This window comes from Pelodiscus sinensis, chromosome 10 (assembly GCF_049634645.1).
Source record: "Pelodiscus sinensis isolate JC-2024 chromosome 10, ASM4963464v1, whole genome shotgun sequence".
In the NCBI taxonomy this organism is placed as follows: domain Eukaryota; kingdom Metazoa; phylum Chordata; order Testudines; family Trionychidae; genus Pelodiscus; species Pelodiscus sinensis.
This window is the reverse complement of record NC_134720.1, coordinates 7,295,488-7,310,979: the sequence shown is the minus strand read 5'-3', so window position 1 is coordinate 7,310,979 and position 15,492 is coordinate 7,295,488.

Sequence of the window (15,492 nt, the reverse complement as noted above, 5' to 3'; positions counted from 1 at the left end):
AGGAATAAGGGACGTTTTGGAATAGGAGGTTATTTCGAAATTTTGCGCTGTGTAGACAACACCAAATATGCTATTTTGAAATAAGATCAAAATAAGATAAGCCATTTGCATAGCTCAAATTGCGTATCTTATTTTGAACTGCAGTGCAGTGGAGACGTAGCCCCTGTGAGGTAACAACTACTGTGGCTTGTGGGTGTTCTTCTCCACTTGTGCTTGGGCATAAATAGGTGTTGCATGTCTGATTCCTTCCACGTAGCTGTATCTAAAGCAGGGTAGTGTGAACAGGGTCCAAAGAGGGATTCTTGTCCCTGCACAGGTGTGTAATCCAAGTTCCAATCTAGCTTCCGCTGGTTTGCATGGCTGGGTGGCTCCATTCTAGAGAAACAAGTTCAGAATGTGTATGTTTCAGTGGATATTTTACATGATGTTTCACATTTGTGTCTGGAAAGCAGACATCAGATTCCATGTTCCTATTGCTTAATCAGGACTGAAGAGGCTGCTGTAAGATGCAGATCCTGGAGTCTGCTTGGATAAAATGCAGAGAAGCAAAACAAAAACTCTCAGTCTGATTTGATGAATTGGAAACTAGCAGAATGATTCCCAAAGGGCATCGTTGGGGTCGTGGTAGTGCAGCGCACAGGTCACTGAGGCAGAACAATCTGGATCACTTGAAAACAAAGCAAGCTGGTGCAGCGCATTGGTAAAAGACTCACTGGCTTGAGGCAGGGCTTAGGATGCTGCCCGTACCCGGGGCTGTGAGGTCACAGTGCACCAGTGTGCAGGTAACCAGGCAGCATGGTCCCAACGCGCTAGCCAGCCCCGGAGATCCAGTGGCTGGGCAGCAAGATGGCTGCTCTCCCAGTCCAAGCTTCCCCATGTCCACCCAAGCCCTGGCCTTGAGACCCCCAACTCAGTCCCCTGGCCTGACTCCTGCACCCCCCACATCCCTGCCCTGAGCCCTGTCACTCTTGCCTTGACTCCTGCACCCACATCCCCTTCTCTGAGTCCCCCACACCTCCCAACTCCCTGGCCTGACTCCTGCACCCTACACTCCCAACCCCATGCCCAGAGCTCCCCTCAACCCCCTGTCTTGAGTCCCCCACATTCCATCCCTCACTTCTATTTCTTGCAGGAACTATCCTATCACAACCCCCTCACCCAATGCTTTTTTAATGATGGTACTGCCCAGTATGCAGTACCGGCACCTCCAGTTCAGAGCTTACCTGCAAAGTGTAGACCCAACGCTTGATCAGAGAGGATGAAGACTTCCTCGATAGAAGGCAGCATTTAATCCTTCAAGCACGGCAGGCAGAAGAGCCAGAGAGGGCAGTACGTGACCAAGAAGAGAACTGGCAGCATGTAACTTCTAGAAGGGGAAAAAGGCCAGCACAGGAATCCCCCGATGCTATAGAGGTAAGCAATCGCTTTCAAGCTCTCTCCACAGGCTCTGCAGTGCTGAAAGCTCTGGAAGGGACCTCACAAGGAAGAAACCAAAAGGGAACACCATCTACTGGAAGGCATGGGATGTGTAGTCCTACGGATGGGGATTCCACAGCCACCACCCCCAAAAGGAAACGACGGGTGGTGGTGATCGGGGACTCCCTCCTAAGAGGGACTGAGCCATCCCTCTGCCGTCCAGACCTGGAATCTCGAGAGGTGTGCTGCTTACCGGGAGCTCGCATTCAGGATGTCACTGAGAGGCTTACCAAGCTTATCAAACCTTCGGATCACTACCCCTTCCTGCTTCTCCACGTGGGAACTAATGATACGGCCAAGAATGATCTTGAGCGTGTTACTGCGGATTATGTAGCGCTAGGAAGAAGGATCCAAGAATTTGGAGCGCAAGTGGTATTCTCCTCCATCCTCCCTATTGAAGGGAAAGGACTGGACAGGGATCGTCGAATTGAGGACGTAAATGTGTGGTTGCGCAGATGGTGTCGCAGAGAGGGCTTTGGTTTCTTCAACCATGGGACTCTGTTCCGGGCTCAAGGATTGTTAGGAAGAGATGGGATCCACCTAACGAAGAGAGGAAGGAGCATCTTCGCGGGCAGGCTTGCAAACCTAGTGAGGAGGGCTTTAAACTAGGTTCGTCGGGGGACGGTGACCAAAACCCTGAGGGGAATGGGAAAGTCGGATACCAGGAAAAAATGCAGAGAGGAAGGGGCAAGAAAGGAGGACCCATGTTTCGAATGGAGAAGATAGGACGATCAACTGGTTATCTGAAGTGTTTGTACACTAATGCGAGAAGCCTGGGCAACAAACAGGAAGAACTGGAGGCCCTGGCCCAGACCAAGAAATATTATTTAATTGGGATAACAGAGACTTGGTGGGATGACTCGCATGACTGGAGCGCTGTCATGGAAGGATATAGACTGTTCAGGAACAACAAGCAGGGGAGAAAAGGAGGAGGAGTTGCACTATATGTAAGAGAGCACTACGATTGCTCTGAACTCCAGTATAAAGAGGGAGAAAAACCTGTTGAGAGTCTATGGGTTAAGTTTAAAGGAGCAAGCAACAGCAGTGATGTTGTGGTTGGTGTTTGCTACAGACCACCGAATCAGGTGGATGAGGTAGATGAGGCTTTCTTCAGACAACTGAGCGAAGCTTCCAGATCGCAGGCCCTGGTTCTCGTGGGGGACTTTAATCACCCTGATATCTGCTGGGAAACCTATACGGCAGTACACAGGCAATCCAGGAAGTTTTTGGAGAATGTTGGGGATAACTTCTTGACACAGGTGCTGAAGGATCCGACCAGGGGCCGTGCGCAGCTTGACCTTCTGCTCACAAACAGGGAGAAACTAAGGGTATGTCTACACTACAAAGTTAGTTCGAACTAACGGACTTTAGTTCGAACTAACTTTCCTAGGCGCTACACTAGCGCTCCGTTAGTTCGAACTTAATTCGAACTAACGGAGCGCTTAGTTCGAACTAGGTAAACCTCATTTTACGAGGATTAAGCCTAGTTCGAACTAGCTAGTTCGAATTTAGGGCTGTGTAGACCCTTAATTCGAACTAGTGGGAGGCTAAGGCTTCCCAGGTTTCCCTGGTGGCCACTCTGGCCAACACCAGGGAAACTCTATTGCCCCCCTCCCGGCCCTGGAGCCCTTAAAGGGCCACGGGCTGGCTACACAGTTTGTGCCAGTTGCAAGGCTGCAAGCACCCATGCCAGCAGACCCTGCACCTGCCACAGGATGAGCCAGCCACCCGAGGGCTCCCAGCCCTCCACTGCTCCCCAGGACCAGCCTGGCGGCTCCCAGGAGCCTGCCCGGGGGCGCAAAAGGCGGGCGCCCGCTTGGTCAAGTGCGGAGATTGTGGAGCTCATCGAGGTTTGGGGGGAAGCCTCCAATGTCCACGATCTCCGCACTAGCCACAGGAACGCGGCCGTCTACGGCCGCATGGCTGCCAGCCTGGCCGCCAGGGGCCACCAGCACAGCCGGGAGCAGGTCCGCTGCAAGGTCAAAGACCTGCGGCAGTCCTACTCCCGGGCCTGCCAGCCAGGGGCCGACCCAGAGGCCTGCCCCCACTTCCACGCCCTGGACTGCCTCCTGGGGGCTCATGCCGTCCCTGCCCCCCGGGACGTGATTGACCCCGGGGCAGAGGGCTCGCTCCTGGAGATGGAGGAGGAGGAGGAGGGCTCTGAGAGCCAGGAGCCTGCCGCCAGCCTGCCCGGGACCCGGGAACCCCGAGGCACCCCACAGAGCCGCTCGCCTGCATCATCTGAGGCCGGGGAGGCATCCACCTGTGAGTACCATCGTGTTCCCCTTATGTGTACGGGGGCCTGGGGCGAGAGGGAGCCCCGGGACCGTGCGCCTGGGCCTTGCCCACCACGGAGCAGCAGCTGGGGATCCTGAAGGGGCCCTGGCCTTGCAGAGGGGAGCTGGGTTTCACACACCTGGGCCCCTGGGGTAATTGACTGCTGGTCTTGTTGCACCACAGCTGCAGCACCTGGGCCTGCAGGGCGCACCACCGCACCTGCAGCAGCCGCCCGCGCCCGGGCAAGCAGGAGAGCCAGGAACGAGGAGGAGTATCAGCGGCGGCACCTCCGGTTCATGGATCACCAGCTCCGCACCCAGGACCACTGGGTCCAGGAGGACCTGAGGCTGCGCCGGAGGAGTCTGGAGGCCCTGGAGGAGCAGGGCCGTGCCCTGCGAGGCCACCTCCAGAGCCTGCTCGACCGCTTCCCATTTCCTCCTCCCCCTGCTCCCCCTGATCCCCCTGCTCCTCCTGCTCCCCCTGCTCCCCCTCCTGCTTCCGCTCCTGCTTCCTCCACACCCCCTGTCCCTCCTGCCCCCCCCCCCACAACCATTTCCCACCGACGCCCCTGGATCCGCAGTGTGGTGAGACGGGAGAGGCAGCCGGCCTCCCACCCCTGAGCTTTCCTTTCCCTTCCTCCCTTCCCTCCCCTTCCAGCTCACTCGTCCCAGGTTTCCCCCTCCCCTCTCCCACCCTCATTCCTCCCTTCCACCACCCAGTTCTGTGAAATAAACAGACATTTTTGTTTCAAAAACAGGTGTCTTTATTTGACAGTAGGTAGGGAGGGGAAAGGAGAAGGGGGGTAGGGTGGAAGAAGGCCCCAGTGGGGCATGCAGGGAGAGGTCAGTCCTCTTCCTCCACCAGGAAGCTCTCCCGCAGGGCTTCCCGGATCTGGACGGCTCCCCGCTGGGCTTCCCGGATGGCGGCGGTGCGGGGCTGACCGTAGTGTCCAGCCATGCGGTCAGCCTCAGCCATCCAGGCTGGCAGGAAAGCCTCCCCCTTCCGCTCACACAAATTGTGGAGCACACAACATGCTGCCACCACGGGAGGGATGTTGTGCTTGGCCAGGTCCAGACGGGTGAGGAGGCATCGAAAGCGGGCTTTCAGTCGTCCGAAGGCCCCCTCCACCACGATGCGGGCCCTGGTCAGCCTGGCATTGAAGGCCTGGCGGGAGGGATTGAGGTGCCCCGTGTAGGGCTTCATGAGCCAGGGCTGCAGTGGGTAGGCGGCATCCCCCACCAGGCACACGGGCATGTCCACGTCCCCGACCCTGATGTGGCGGTCGGGGAAGAAGGTCCCGGCCTGCAGCCGCTGGCACACGGAGGAGTTGCGGTACACCCGGGCGTCGTGTGCTTTGCCGGACCAGCCCACATTAATGTCCGTGAACTGTCCCCGGTGGTCACACACGGCCTGCAGGATCACGGAGAAGTACCCCTTGCGGTTGACGTACCGGGACGCCTGGTGTTCCGGGGCACGGATGGGGATGTGCGTCCCGTCAATGGCCCCCCCGCAGTTAGGGAAGCCGAGGGCGCCGAATCCCCGGATGACGGCGTCCGGGTCGGCGAGGCGGACCACCCTGCGGTGCAGCACCCGGTTGATGGCCTTGACCACCTGCGGAGAGAGACACAGCAAAGCGCCAATCAGTGGGGCGCCCGGGTGGCTGGGAGCATGCGTGCCCTGGCAGTGCCCCGCGCCCCACTCCCGGAAGCAACCCCCCTGGCAGCGTGTAGTACGGCCGGGACAGCCCGACCCCTCCGGTGCGGGGCGCTTTCGCCTCCTCCCGCCCCCCCTTTGTCCCTGGGGCGGCCCATCCCCTCCTCGCAGCCCCCCTCCCCCCCCGGCTTGGTGGACGATGAGTGCCGTACCTGCATGAGCACCGCTCCGACAGTGGATCTCCCCACGCCGAACTGGTTCCCGACGGATCGGTAGCTGTCCGGCGTGGAGAGCTTCCAGAGGGCGATGGCCACCCGCTTCTGGAGGGGGATGGCGGGTCTCATGCGAGTGTCCCTTCTGCGCAGGGCAGGGGCGAGCCACTCGCAGAGCTCCAGGAAGGTGTCCCTCCTCATCCTGAAGTTCTGGGTCCACTGTCGGTCCTCCCAGCGCTCCAGGACGATGCGGTCCCACCAGTCGGTGCTGGTGTCCAGACGCCAGATGCGGCGGGGCACGCCGGTGCCGGGGCGCCACCGCGGCTCCTCCACGGCCCCCAGGGCGGCCAGGCGGAGAGGCAGGGGGCTGACGTTCACCAGGTGGTGCCAGGCAGCCTCGAGCCATTGCTGGCAGGCTTGCAGCAGCAAGTCCAGAACGTGCACCAGAAGGTGCAGGGCGAGCTGTGGCTCCATGTTGCCACCTGCGGCGGCCCCCCTCGAAGGGAAGCACTGACACAGACGGGCACAGAGACCAACGCTTTGCTGTCCCTCGGCGAGGTTGGCAAGCAAGCAGGAAAAGCTGAGAACCGGCTGTCCGGGGGGGGTCCCTTTAAGCTCGAGCCTCAGAGATAGCCTCAGACAGCAGCCACACAAAGCAACTACTGACCTGATGCCCTGCCAGAACCGGTTTCAGCTGCCCTTAAATGCCCCCCTCCGTCCAATCAGTGTGGACACGCTAGTTCGAATTAGCAAAACGCTAATTCGAACTAGTTTTTAGTTCTAGATGCGCTAGTTCGAATTAGCTTAGTTCGAATTAACTAATTCGAACTAAGTTAGTTCGAATTAGCGCTGTAGTGTAGACGTACCGTAATAGGGGAAGTGGAGGTGGGTGACAACCTGGGAAGCAGTGATCATGAGATGGTAGATTTCGGGATCCTGACCAAAGGAAGAAAAGAGAGTAGTAAAATACACACCTTGGACTTCAAAAAAGCAGATTTTGACTCCCTCCGAGATCTGATGGGCAGAATCCCCTGGGATGTTAACATGAAGGGGAAAGGAGTCCAGGACAGCTGGCAGTATTTTAAAGAAGCCTTATTGAAGGCACAGAAAGAAACCATCCCGATGCGTAGCAAGAGAGGCAAACATGGTAGGAGACCTGACTGGCTTACAGGGGAAATCCTTGGTGAACTTAAGCACAAAAAGGAAGCTTACAAAGAGTGGAAACTTGGACAAATGACCAGGGAGGAGTTTAAAGGTATAGCTCGAGAATGCCGGGGGGTTATCAGGAAGGCGAAAGCACAAATGGAATTGCGACTGGCTAAGGATGTGAAGGATAACAAGAAAGGTTTCTACAGGCATGTTAACAAGAAGAAGGTGATCAGAGAGGGTGTGCGGCCCCTAATGGATGAAGGAGGTAACCTAGTGACAGATGATGTGGGGAAAGCTGAAGTACTCAATGCTTTCTTTGCCTCTGTATTCACGGACAAGGTCGGCTCCTGGACTTCTGCGCCAAGTGACGCAAGATGGGATGAAGATGGACAGCCCGTGGTGGGTAAAGAACAGGTTAGGAACTATTTAGAAAAGCTAAACGTACATAAATCCATGGGTCCGGACTTAGTGCATCCGAGCGTACTGAGGGAGTTGGCAAATGTCATTGTGGAGCCTTTGGCTATTATCTTTGAAAAGTTGTGGAGATCGGGAGAAATCCCGGATGACTGGAAAAAGGCAAATGTAGTGCCCATCTTCAAAAAAGGGAAGAAGGATGATCCAGGGAACTATAGGCCGGTCAGTCTTACCTCGGTTCCTGGAAAAATCATGGAAGGGATCCTTAAGGAATCCATATTGAGGCACTTGGATGAGAGGAAAGTGATTAGGAATAGTCAGCATGGATTCACAAAGGGCAAGTCGTGCCTGACCAATCTGATTAGCTTCTATGATGAGGTAACTGGCTCGGTGGACATGGGGAAGTCAGTGGATGTTATATACCTTGACTTTAGCAAGGCTTTTGATACGGTCTCCCACAATATTCTTGCCAGCAAGTTAAGGGATTGTGGACTGGATAAATGGACGGTAAGATGGATAGAAAGATGGCTAGAAGGCCGGGCCCAGCAGGTAGTGATCAATGGCTCGATGTCAGGATGGCGGTCGGTTTCTAGCGGAGTGCCCCAAGGTTCGGTTCTAGGACCGGTTTTGTTCAATATCTTTATTAATAATCTGGATGAGGGGATGGATTGCACCCTCAGCAAGTTTGCGGATGACACTAAGCTGGGGGGAGAGGTAGATACGCTTAAGGGCAGAGATAGGGTACAGAATGACTTAGACAAACTGGAGGATTGGGCCACAAGAAATCTGATGAGGTTCAGCAAGGACAAGTGTAGAGTCCTGCACTTGGGACGGAAGAATCCCAAGCATAGTTACAAGCTGGGGACCAACCGGTTAAGTAGTAGTTCTGCAGAAAAGGACCTGGGGGTTACAGTGGATGAGAAGCTAGATATGAGTCAACAGTGTGCCCTGGTAGCCAAGAAGGCTAATGGCATATTAGGTTGCATTAAGAGGAGCATTACCAGCAGATCCAGAGATGTCATCATTCCCCTTTATTCGGCTTTGGTGAGGCCGCATCTGGAGTACTGTGTCCAGTTCTGGGCCCCCCACTACAAAAAGGATGTGGACGCATTGGAGAGGGTCCAGCGGAGGGCAACCAAAATGATTAGGGGGCTGGAGCATATGACTTATGAGGAGAGGCTGAGGGACTTGGGTCTGTTTAGTCTGCAGAAGCGAAGAGTGAGGGGGGATTTGATAGCAGCCTTCAACTTCCTGAAGGGAGGTTCCAAAGAGGATGGAGAGAGGCTATTCTCAGTAGTGACAGATGGCAGAAGAAGGAGCAATGGTCTCAAGTTGTGGTGGGAGAGGTCCAGGTTGGATATTAGGAAAAACTATTTCACTAGGAGGGTGGTGAAGCACTGGAATGAGTTACCTAGGGAAGTAGTGGAGTCTCCATCCCTAGAGGTGTTTAAGTCTCGGCTTGACAAAGCCCTGGCCGGGTTGATTTAGTTGGAATTGGTCCTGCCTTGAGCAGGGGGCTGGACTTGATGTCTTCCTGAGGTATCTTCCAGTTTTATGATTCTATGATTCTACAGTCGGCTGGGTCTGAAAAGAGTACCGGCACCTATTTTTAACAAAAAAAATGCACTGCCCTCACCCCTGCCCTGACCTCCCTCTACCAAGGGCGGGCTGCAATATGACAATACCTGTAAGAAATTTAAGTTTCTTTCACCCTGGCTTAGTAAACTAGGTGCAAGCAAACAATATGTATTTTAATACCAGTAAATGTGTATATGTCAGCCATGCTTCCAGGGGAGCCGCTACCCTGGGAAGTGGTGACTCTGAAAAAAAAATTGGGGGTTGTGGTGGATAATCAGCTGATCATGAGCTTGCAGTGTGGCCAAAAGTGTTAATGCGACCCTTGGATGCATAAATGGGAATCTCAAACAGGAGCAGAGAGGGTGTTTCCCCTCTGTGTTAGGCAATGGTGCAATCGTGGCTGGAATCAGAGCCACAGTATGGCTTAGGGTTAGGCTCAGGGGCGGCCCGTGACTATAGGCGGACTCAGCCGCCGCCTAGGATGCTGCCATCCGGAGTGCCCGATGATGACATCACGGGGCGCATGGGGCGCCCGATGATGACATCAGTCCATTGACGGCCCTGCAGGCGGGGGCACCAATCGCGCGTTCCGCCTGAGACACCAGCTGCTGCAGCTGGCCTCAAGCCGCTCCTTGTTAGACCCATAGTGAGGGTTTTATTTCTCACTTGTGTGCGACCCCCGACTGATTTTTTTGTGGGTCACTGGCCCCCGACCCAAAAAAGGTTCCCCTCCCCCCCCGATTTAAGAGTTAGAAAACATGTCTTATGATTGGACCTGCAGATTTGTCAAAGCATGTTTTTACATCAAAACCCCTGAAAGTCCCAGGTTACTACAGTACGGAGACTGCTCCTGGAGTTCTGGTTATTATATGCCATCCTTCTCTGACCACGGCAGTGACATCTTCCACCCCAACATTGAACCCCTAACCCCGCCCTGCGAGGAGGGGCGGCTGCAGCGGGAAGGAGGTTGCCTTCGTCAGCCTTCCCCCACAAACACATTCTGCTTTCTTCCAGGACCACCTCCAGTCCTCCAGTAGCTCTGGGTATGTCTACACTACCCCGCTAGTTCGAACTAGCGGGGTAATGTAGGCATACCGCACTTGCAAATGAAGCCCAGGATTTGAATTTCCCGGGCTTCATTTGCATAAACCGGGCGCCGCCATTTTTAAATCCCGGCTAATTCGAACCCCGTGCTGTGCGGCTACACGCGGCACGGAGTAGCTAGTTCGGATTAGGCTTCTAATCCGAACTAGCTGTACTCCTCATTCCACGAGTTTGAATTAGGAGGGTAGTTTAGACATACCCTCTCTTTTAATCCTGGCTGATCCAGTTTGGTTTAACACACTAGGTCATCTCCTCCCCCTCTCTCCCGCCTTCCTAATCCTTTACAGTGCCCAGGTGCTGCCCTGAGCTCATAACTGGCCAAATGGGAGCATCTGTCCTGGCCATGCCCAGCAACAGGAGGGGAGGAAAGGAGGCAGTTGCCCCAGGGCCTGGAGATTGAAAGGAGACCACAGGTCCCAGCTGCCGCACTGCAAGCCCCAGGCCCTTTAAGCACTGCTGAAGCTGGCAAGGAAGGGCAGCGCCGTGCACTCTGGGCAGTGCTGAGGGCTGGTTTCCCCTGGCCTCGCCCGCGGAGCACAGAGCCGGGTTCCCCCCTCTTTGCCCAGGGGCCCACGCAGGCATGAGGTCCTGGCCCAAGAGAGCTGGGCATAGTTCATTTACGGGGGCCAGCACCTCGTGGCGCCTGCCTACGGAAAGGATTCCGCACGTAGCTTTTCCAACTCTCGTACAAGCCGACATCACCGAGAGGGAAATGGCTTCGTGGGCGGTGACCTGCGGGAATGTCTGTTCCGCATTTGAGCTCTCCTGTGCCAGTTTGTTTTTAATTAGCATAAAATATTCCACGCTGGCAATGAAATCAGGGCCTCTGGAAACATTTTCTAGCTTTTGGCCTTGCCTCCTGTTTATCTCCTATCATCAGAGAGTTCCTACGGTGCCTAATCCCCACTGCCTGAAGGCCTGCCTTGGCCTCTTGCCAGGAGCCCAAAGACTGCATTTCATTTACATATAAATCTACCTATAATTTCAGAAGAAAAGGGACAGAGCAATAATGTTATTTGTAGAGCAGTATTAGGTGCCCAGAGTGTTCTGTGAATGCAGGAGGAAAGGAAGGATAACGAGAGGAAGGTGGATTTGTAGTTAAGGAAAGGGACTGAACTTCAGACATCCTGGCTCTGCTACAGACTTCCTGGGTGCTCCTGGAAAAAAATCCCTTAATCTCTGAAGTCCAGCTTTTTAAAGGTATTTAGGTGCTGCTCTGCTGTCCGCGTTGCCAAGTCTAAGGGATTTAGAGAGCTGAAAAGTGAAAAGTGACAGGCAGTTAGGCTGCTAAATCCTATTGACTTTCCATGAAACTTAGGCTCATAAGTCACTTCTGAAAATGGGATTTAGCTGTCTCCGAAGTCCTCAACCTTTTGTACTCAACATTTTTCTTTCTGAACCCTACACCAAACATATTATAAAAATTCCATGGCCTGCCTGTGCCACAACAGTTTTTCTGCACATGGGGGAGAAGCTGGAGGGGCAGGAGCTGTGGCGGGAGCGGCAGCAGGAGTAGGAGCGACCACCAGGCAGTCCACGGCAGTGGTGTAGGTCGTGCACATGGTCCAGGCTTGCTGCATGAGCTCCTGCGAGCTGGTGCAGCACAGCTCCATGTCTACCTCCAGAGACTATTGCAGGCGATGTGTTCTGGGGTCATCTTGCTGTGTAGACAGGGGTGGATGAGAGTGCCGCGGGGCCCCGGGCAGCAAAATTTCGTGCCCCCCCCCTTTGACACAGCGCATGCGCCGTGGTGCCAAGGCGCATGCGCGGGGCCTCGGGAAGCGCGGAGCTCAGGGCAGCCGCCCCACTCGCCCTGCCCTAAAACCGCCGCTGTGTGTAGATGCTCATTTTATTATTTCAAAATAACACACGTTATTTCAAAATAATGCTGCTGTGCAGACGTGTCCTTCTGCTGTCTGACTTTACCTTTCAGCTGGCCATGCACGTTAGGGAATGCAGGTGACTGCTGTAGGTTTTCTTCAGCTTCACAATTAAAATGGTCCATTTTGCAAATGTATTGGTCATATGCCACAGATTTTTATGCTGGCTATATGTCAGTTACCAAGGAAACTATAAGGTGGCTTATAGAAGTTTTGCACTGGGGAATGAAAAGTCATTTCAGACAGTCTAAGAAGGGGATCTCTGTTATGCTTGTTTCAATTTTCTGTTTCTGGGTATTTTGTATAGAGCTTCCTGTTAGACTGTACATACATTTTCCCTCTTTCCATTTTACTTACTTTTATGTAAGATTACACTAATATTTTACAAAAGGAGGGTAGTAGAGCCTGTTAGCATATTTTGAAGCATGAATTTCAAATAGCATAAGAAGGACCCACAGAGACCTTGAAAGGACCTAGGAAATGTACACACTTAAGTTTTTGCTGCCACAACTTTACCCTTATCATGTATTGAAGAGATAAACCACAATGCATTGTACAGGCAGCCGATTGATTAGGAATTAGAGGTCATGTTCTTCACCTCCAAAAAAAGGAGCAGTCTCCTTATATAGCTTTGGATATCTGCCACTCAGACATTTAGAGATCTAATTGCTTTATAGTGATAGAAATGTAGCCATGTTAGTCTGGGGTAGCTGAAGCAAAATGCAGGACAATGTAGCACTTTAAAGACTAACAAGATGGTTTATTAGATGATGAGCTTTCGTGGGCCAGACCCACTTCCTCAGATCAAATAGTGGAAGAAAATAGTCACAACCATATATACCAAAGGATACAATTAAAAAAAAATGAACACATATGAAAAGGACAAATCACATTTTTCATATGTGTTCATTTTTTTAAATTGTATCCTTTGGTATATATGGTTGTGAGTATTTTCTTCCACTATTTGATCTGAGGAAGTGGGTCTGGCCCACGAAAGCTCATCATCTAATAAACCATCTTTTGTTAGTCTTTAAAGTGCTACATTGTCCTGCTAATTGCTTTATGAAATTTGAACTGGAGCAGATTGGGGCATTTTAAGTCCATCAGATCTAGTTGAACTTTGGTCTCAACTTTGGATTCTGCTGAAAATGGATCTGTAAATGTTGTTTTAGTTCTTTTGGAAGTTTCTAAGCTGCCAATTAAAGGTTGCACTGGCTGCCATCCGTAGCTGAATGTTAAATTCCTGAAAACATCTTGTCAGTTGTTGAGAGTAAGAAATTTGCTTCAGAGGTTGAGTGTAGAGCTTGGCATAAAGCGATGGCATTTTTGAGTTAGCTGCAGAATTAGCCATACACAAGTTCCTTCACCAGCTGCATCTGAATCTCTGAGATCTACTCTCAAACAAAAGTCCTCTCTCTTCCTCTCCCATCTACTCTCACCATTATTCTTTCCCTCTCTGGCTATAGTGATTCCCAGAATAGCCTCAGAGGCAGATAAAGATTTACTGGGGCCTTGAGCACAAAGAACATTTGGGCCCCTATCCCTGTTCCTCCTCTTCTCCCTGGGGCTCCCCGCCAGGAAGCCAGAACCAGTAAGACCGGGACTCTGGGGGGAGCTCCACACTCCACCGGTCACAGGAACACAGGACATTGGCTGCTCTTGGATCTGGGGCTCCCCCTCAGAGGCCTAGTCTCCTTGTGTGGCTCTTATCACCTAGCTTCTAGCCTGGCCAGGGTCTCAGGAAGAAGATGAGGAGCAGGGGGTGGGGCCTCAGCCAGGAGGAAGAACAGGGGGTGAGGCCTTAGTTCTGGTACCAGTTGCCCTTCCCCCCACTTCTACATGGGCTTCAGCGATCCTATGGGGCCTCTAAATTGGCGGGAGCCCCTGATTTAATCTGCCACTGGATAATTTGCAGTCAAGGATTGTACCACCAGACTTCACGGGTATTTCTTATTTATGATTGTGATTAGATTCAGGAAGAGAAGAGGATAAGGGGGAAATCCAGGGGATTTTCTGACAGATGAAGGAAGACTATGCCTAGGACAAACATTGCTTCTTTATGCTCGACTCTTAAAAAGAAACAAATATTCTTTTGCTCTTTAAACAGCTCTCCACAGTGGCTGAAGTCAGCTCAAATATGCGGAATTCCTTGTTTGACCTACTTGTGTGAGGATGTGAGTGCTGTTTGTTTAAATCTGTAGCAGGACGGGGCGGGCAGGTTGTTTTTCTCATTTGAACAAAGAACTTTATTAAATGTTTTAGACAAGAAATAAGACACAGATTAACAGCGAGGATAATTAACCATTTGGAGCAATTTACTGAGGGATGTGGTGAATTTGCCATCACTTGAAGCCTTTCAATCAAGATTGGTGTCTTTCTAAAAGAAATGCACTGAGTCAACTAGAATTTATGGGTTTGATGCAGGAACCACTGTGTGAAATTCCGTGGCCTGTGTTATGCAGGATTTCAGACTAGAAGGTCTCTTCTAGCCAGGACTGGCCCGAGCCATTTTGGCGCCCCGGGCCCGGACACACAGTGCTGCCCCCGGGCACACGGTGCATGTGCTGCCCAGCCTAGCCCGGCCACTGCTGCTGGCGCACAGCCTGGCTGTACGGGGCCCCGCAGCCATGGGGGGAAGGGTGCTGCTGGCCGGCACCGTGGGGATGGGGGGGGGCGGTGCTGTAGGAGCCAGGCGCGCGGCGCCTGATGGCAGCTATAAGGGACGCTGCGCATCCCTTACAGCTGCCATCAGGCGCCCCCCATCGGTTGGTGCCCCGGGCAGCTGCCTGGCTCACCCACCCTTTAGTCTGGCCCTGCTTCTAGCCTTAAAAATCTCTTAATCTATTGTATAGATGTTAGAAGAAAATAGCTTTCTGTCATTCTTTACATAGTCACATTGTGTGGGGTCAAAAATTGTTCTATTTTTAACCATCATAAATAGGACAGAAAATGCTAAACTCCAGGGCGCTGGTCCCAGACCCACCAAGACTTTTAGGTTAATAGGGGCTATGGAAGGAGTACTTCATTACTTCTGAACTACAGCATATCTTAACAGAAGGTAATGAAGTGCCAGGCAACTAACTGACTTATGCAACAGAAAGTGGAGCTGAAAAAAATCTTTGCCTTGGCTGAGGAAGGAGATAAGAATATTTATGACATTGTTCTTGAAAAGTCTGTGAGTGTCTCATTCCATACAGAAATCTAATATATCAGAATGTCTATGCTTTACCAAACGGAGTAGATAAGCCTTGTACAAATATTGGGACTTCAGAATTGGTGAGAATAACATATAGTCATAGGAATTTTTTAAAGCAACGTACTTTCCAGAAATTTATGGTTAATGTTGGAGCCACAACAGGTGGTGTGACAGGCGTGGCTATTTGAGTGACTACCTAAATCCACCCAATAAGATAACAGTGGAAACACAGTGCAGGAAGTAGCAAAAGGAAAAAAGAGGAGGGGAGATGATGACATTAAAATATGACTCTTAAGACAGCTGAATTCCTTGGGCTGAAATATACAAGGGAGAATATGTCAGGTCAGGTTTGACTAATGTGTGGGACCCCAATATGGACAAGTGCCTTTGGACACAGATTCCCGGGAAATAGGCATTATTTCTGAGTAGGTGTGGATTGTTAATTTCAAGGTTTGTAATGCTATTATGGTGCTTTTGATATGGTCTCCCACAATATTCTTGCCAGCAAGGTAAGGAAATATGGATTGGATAAATGGACTGTGAGATGGATAGA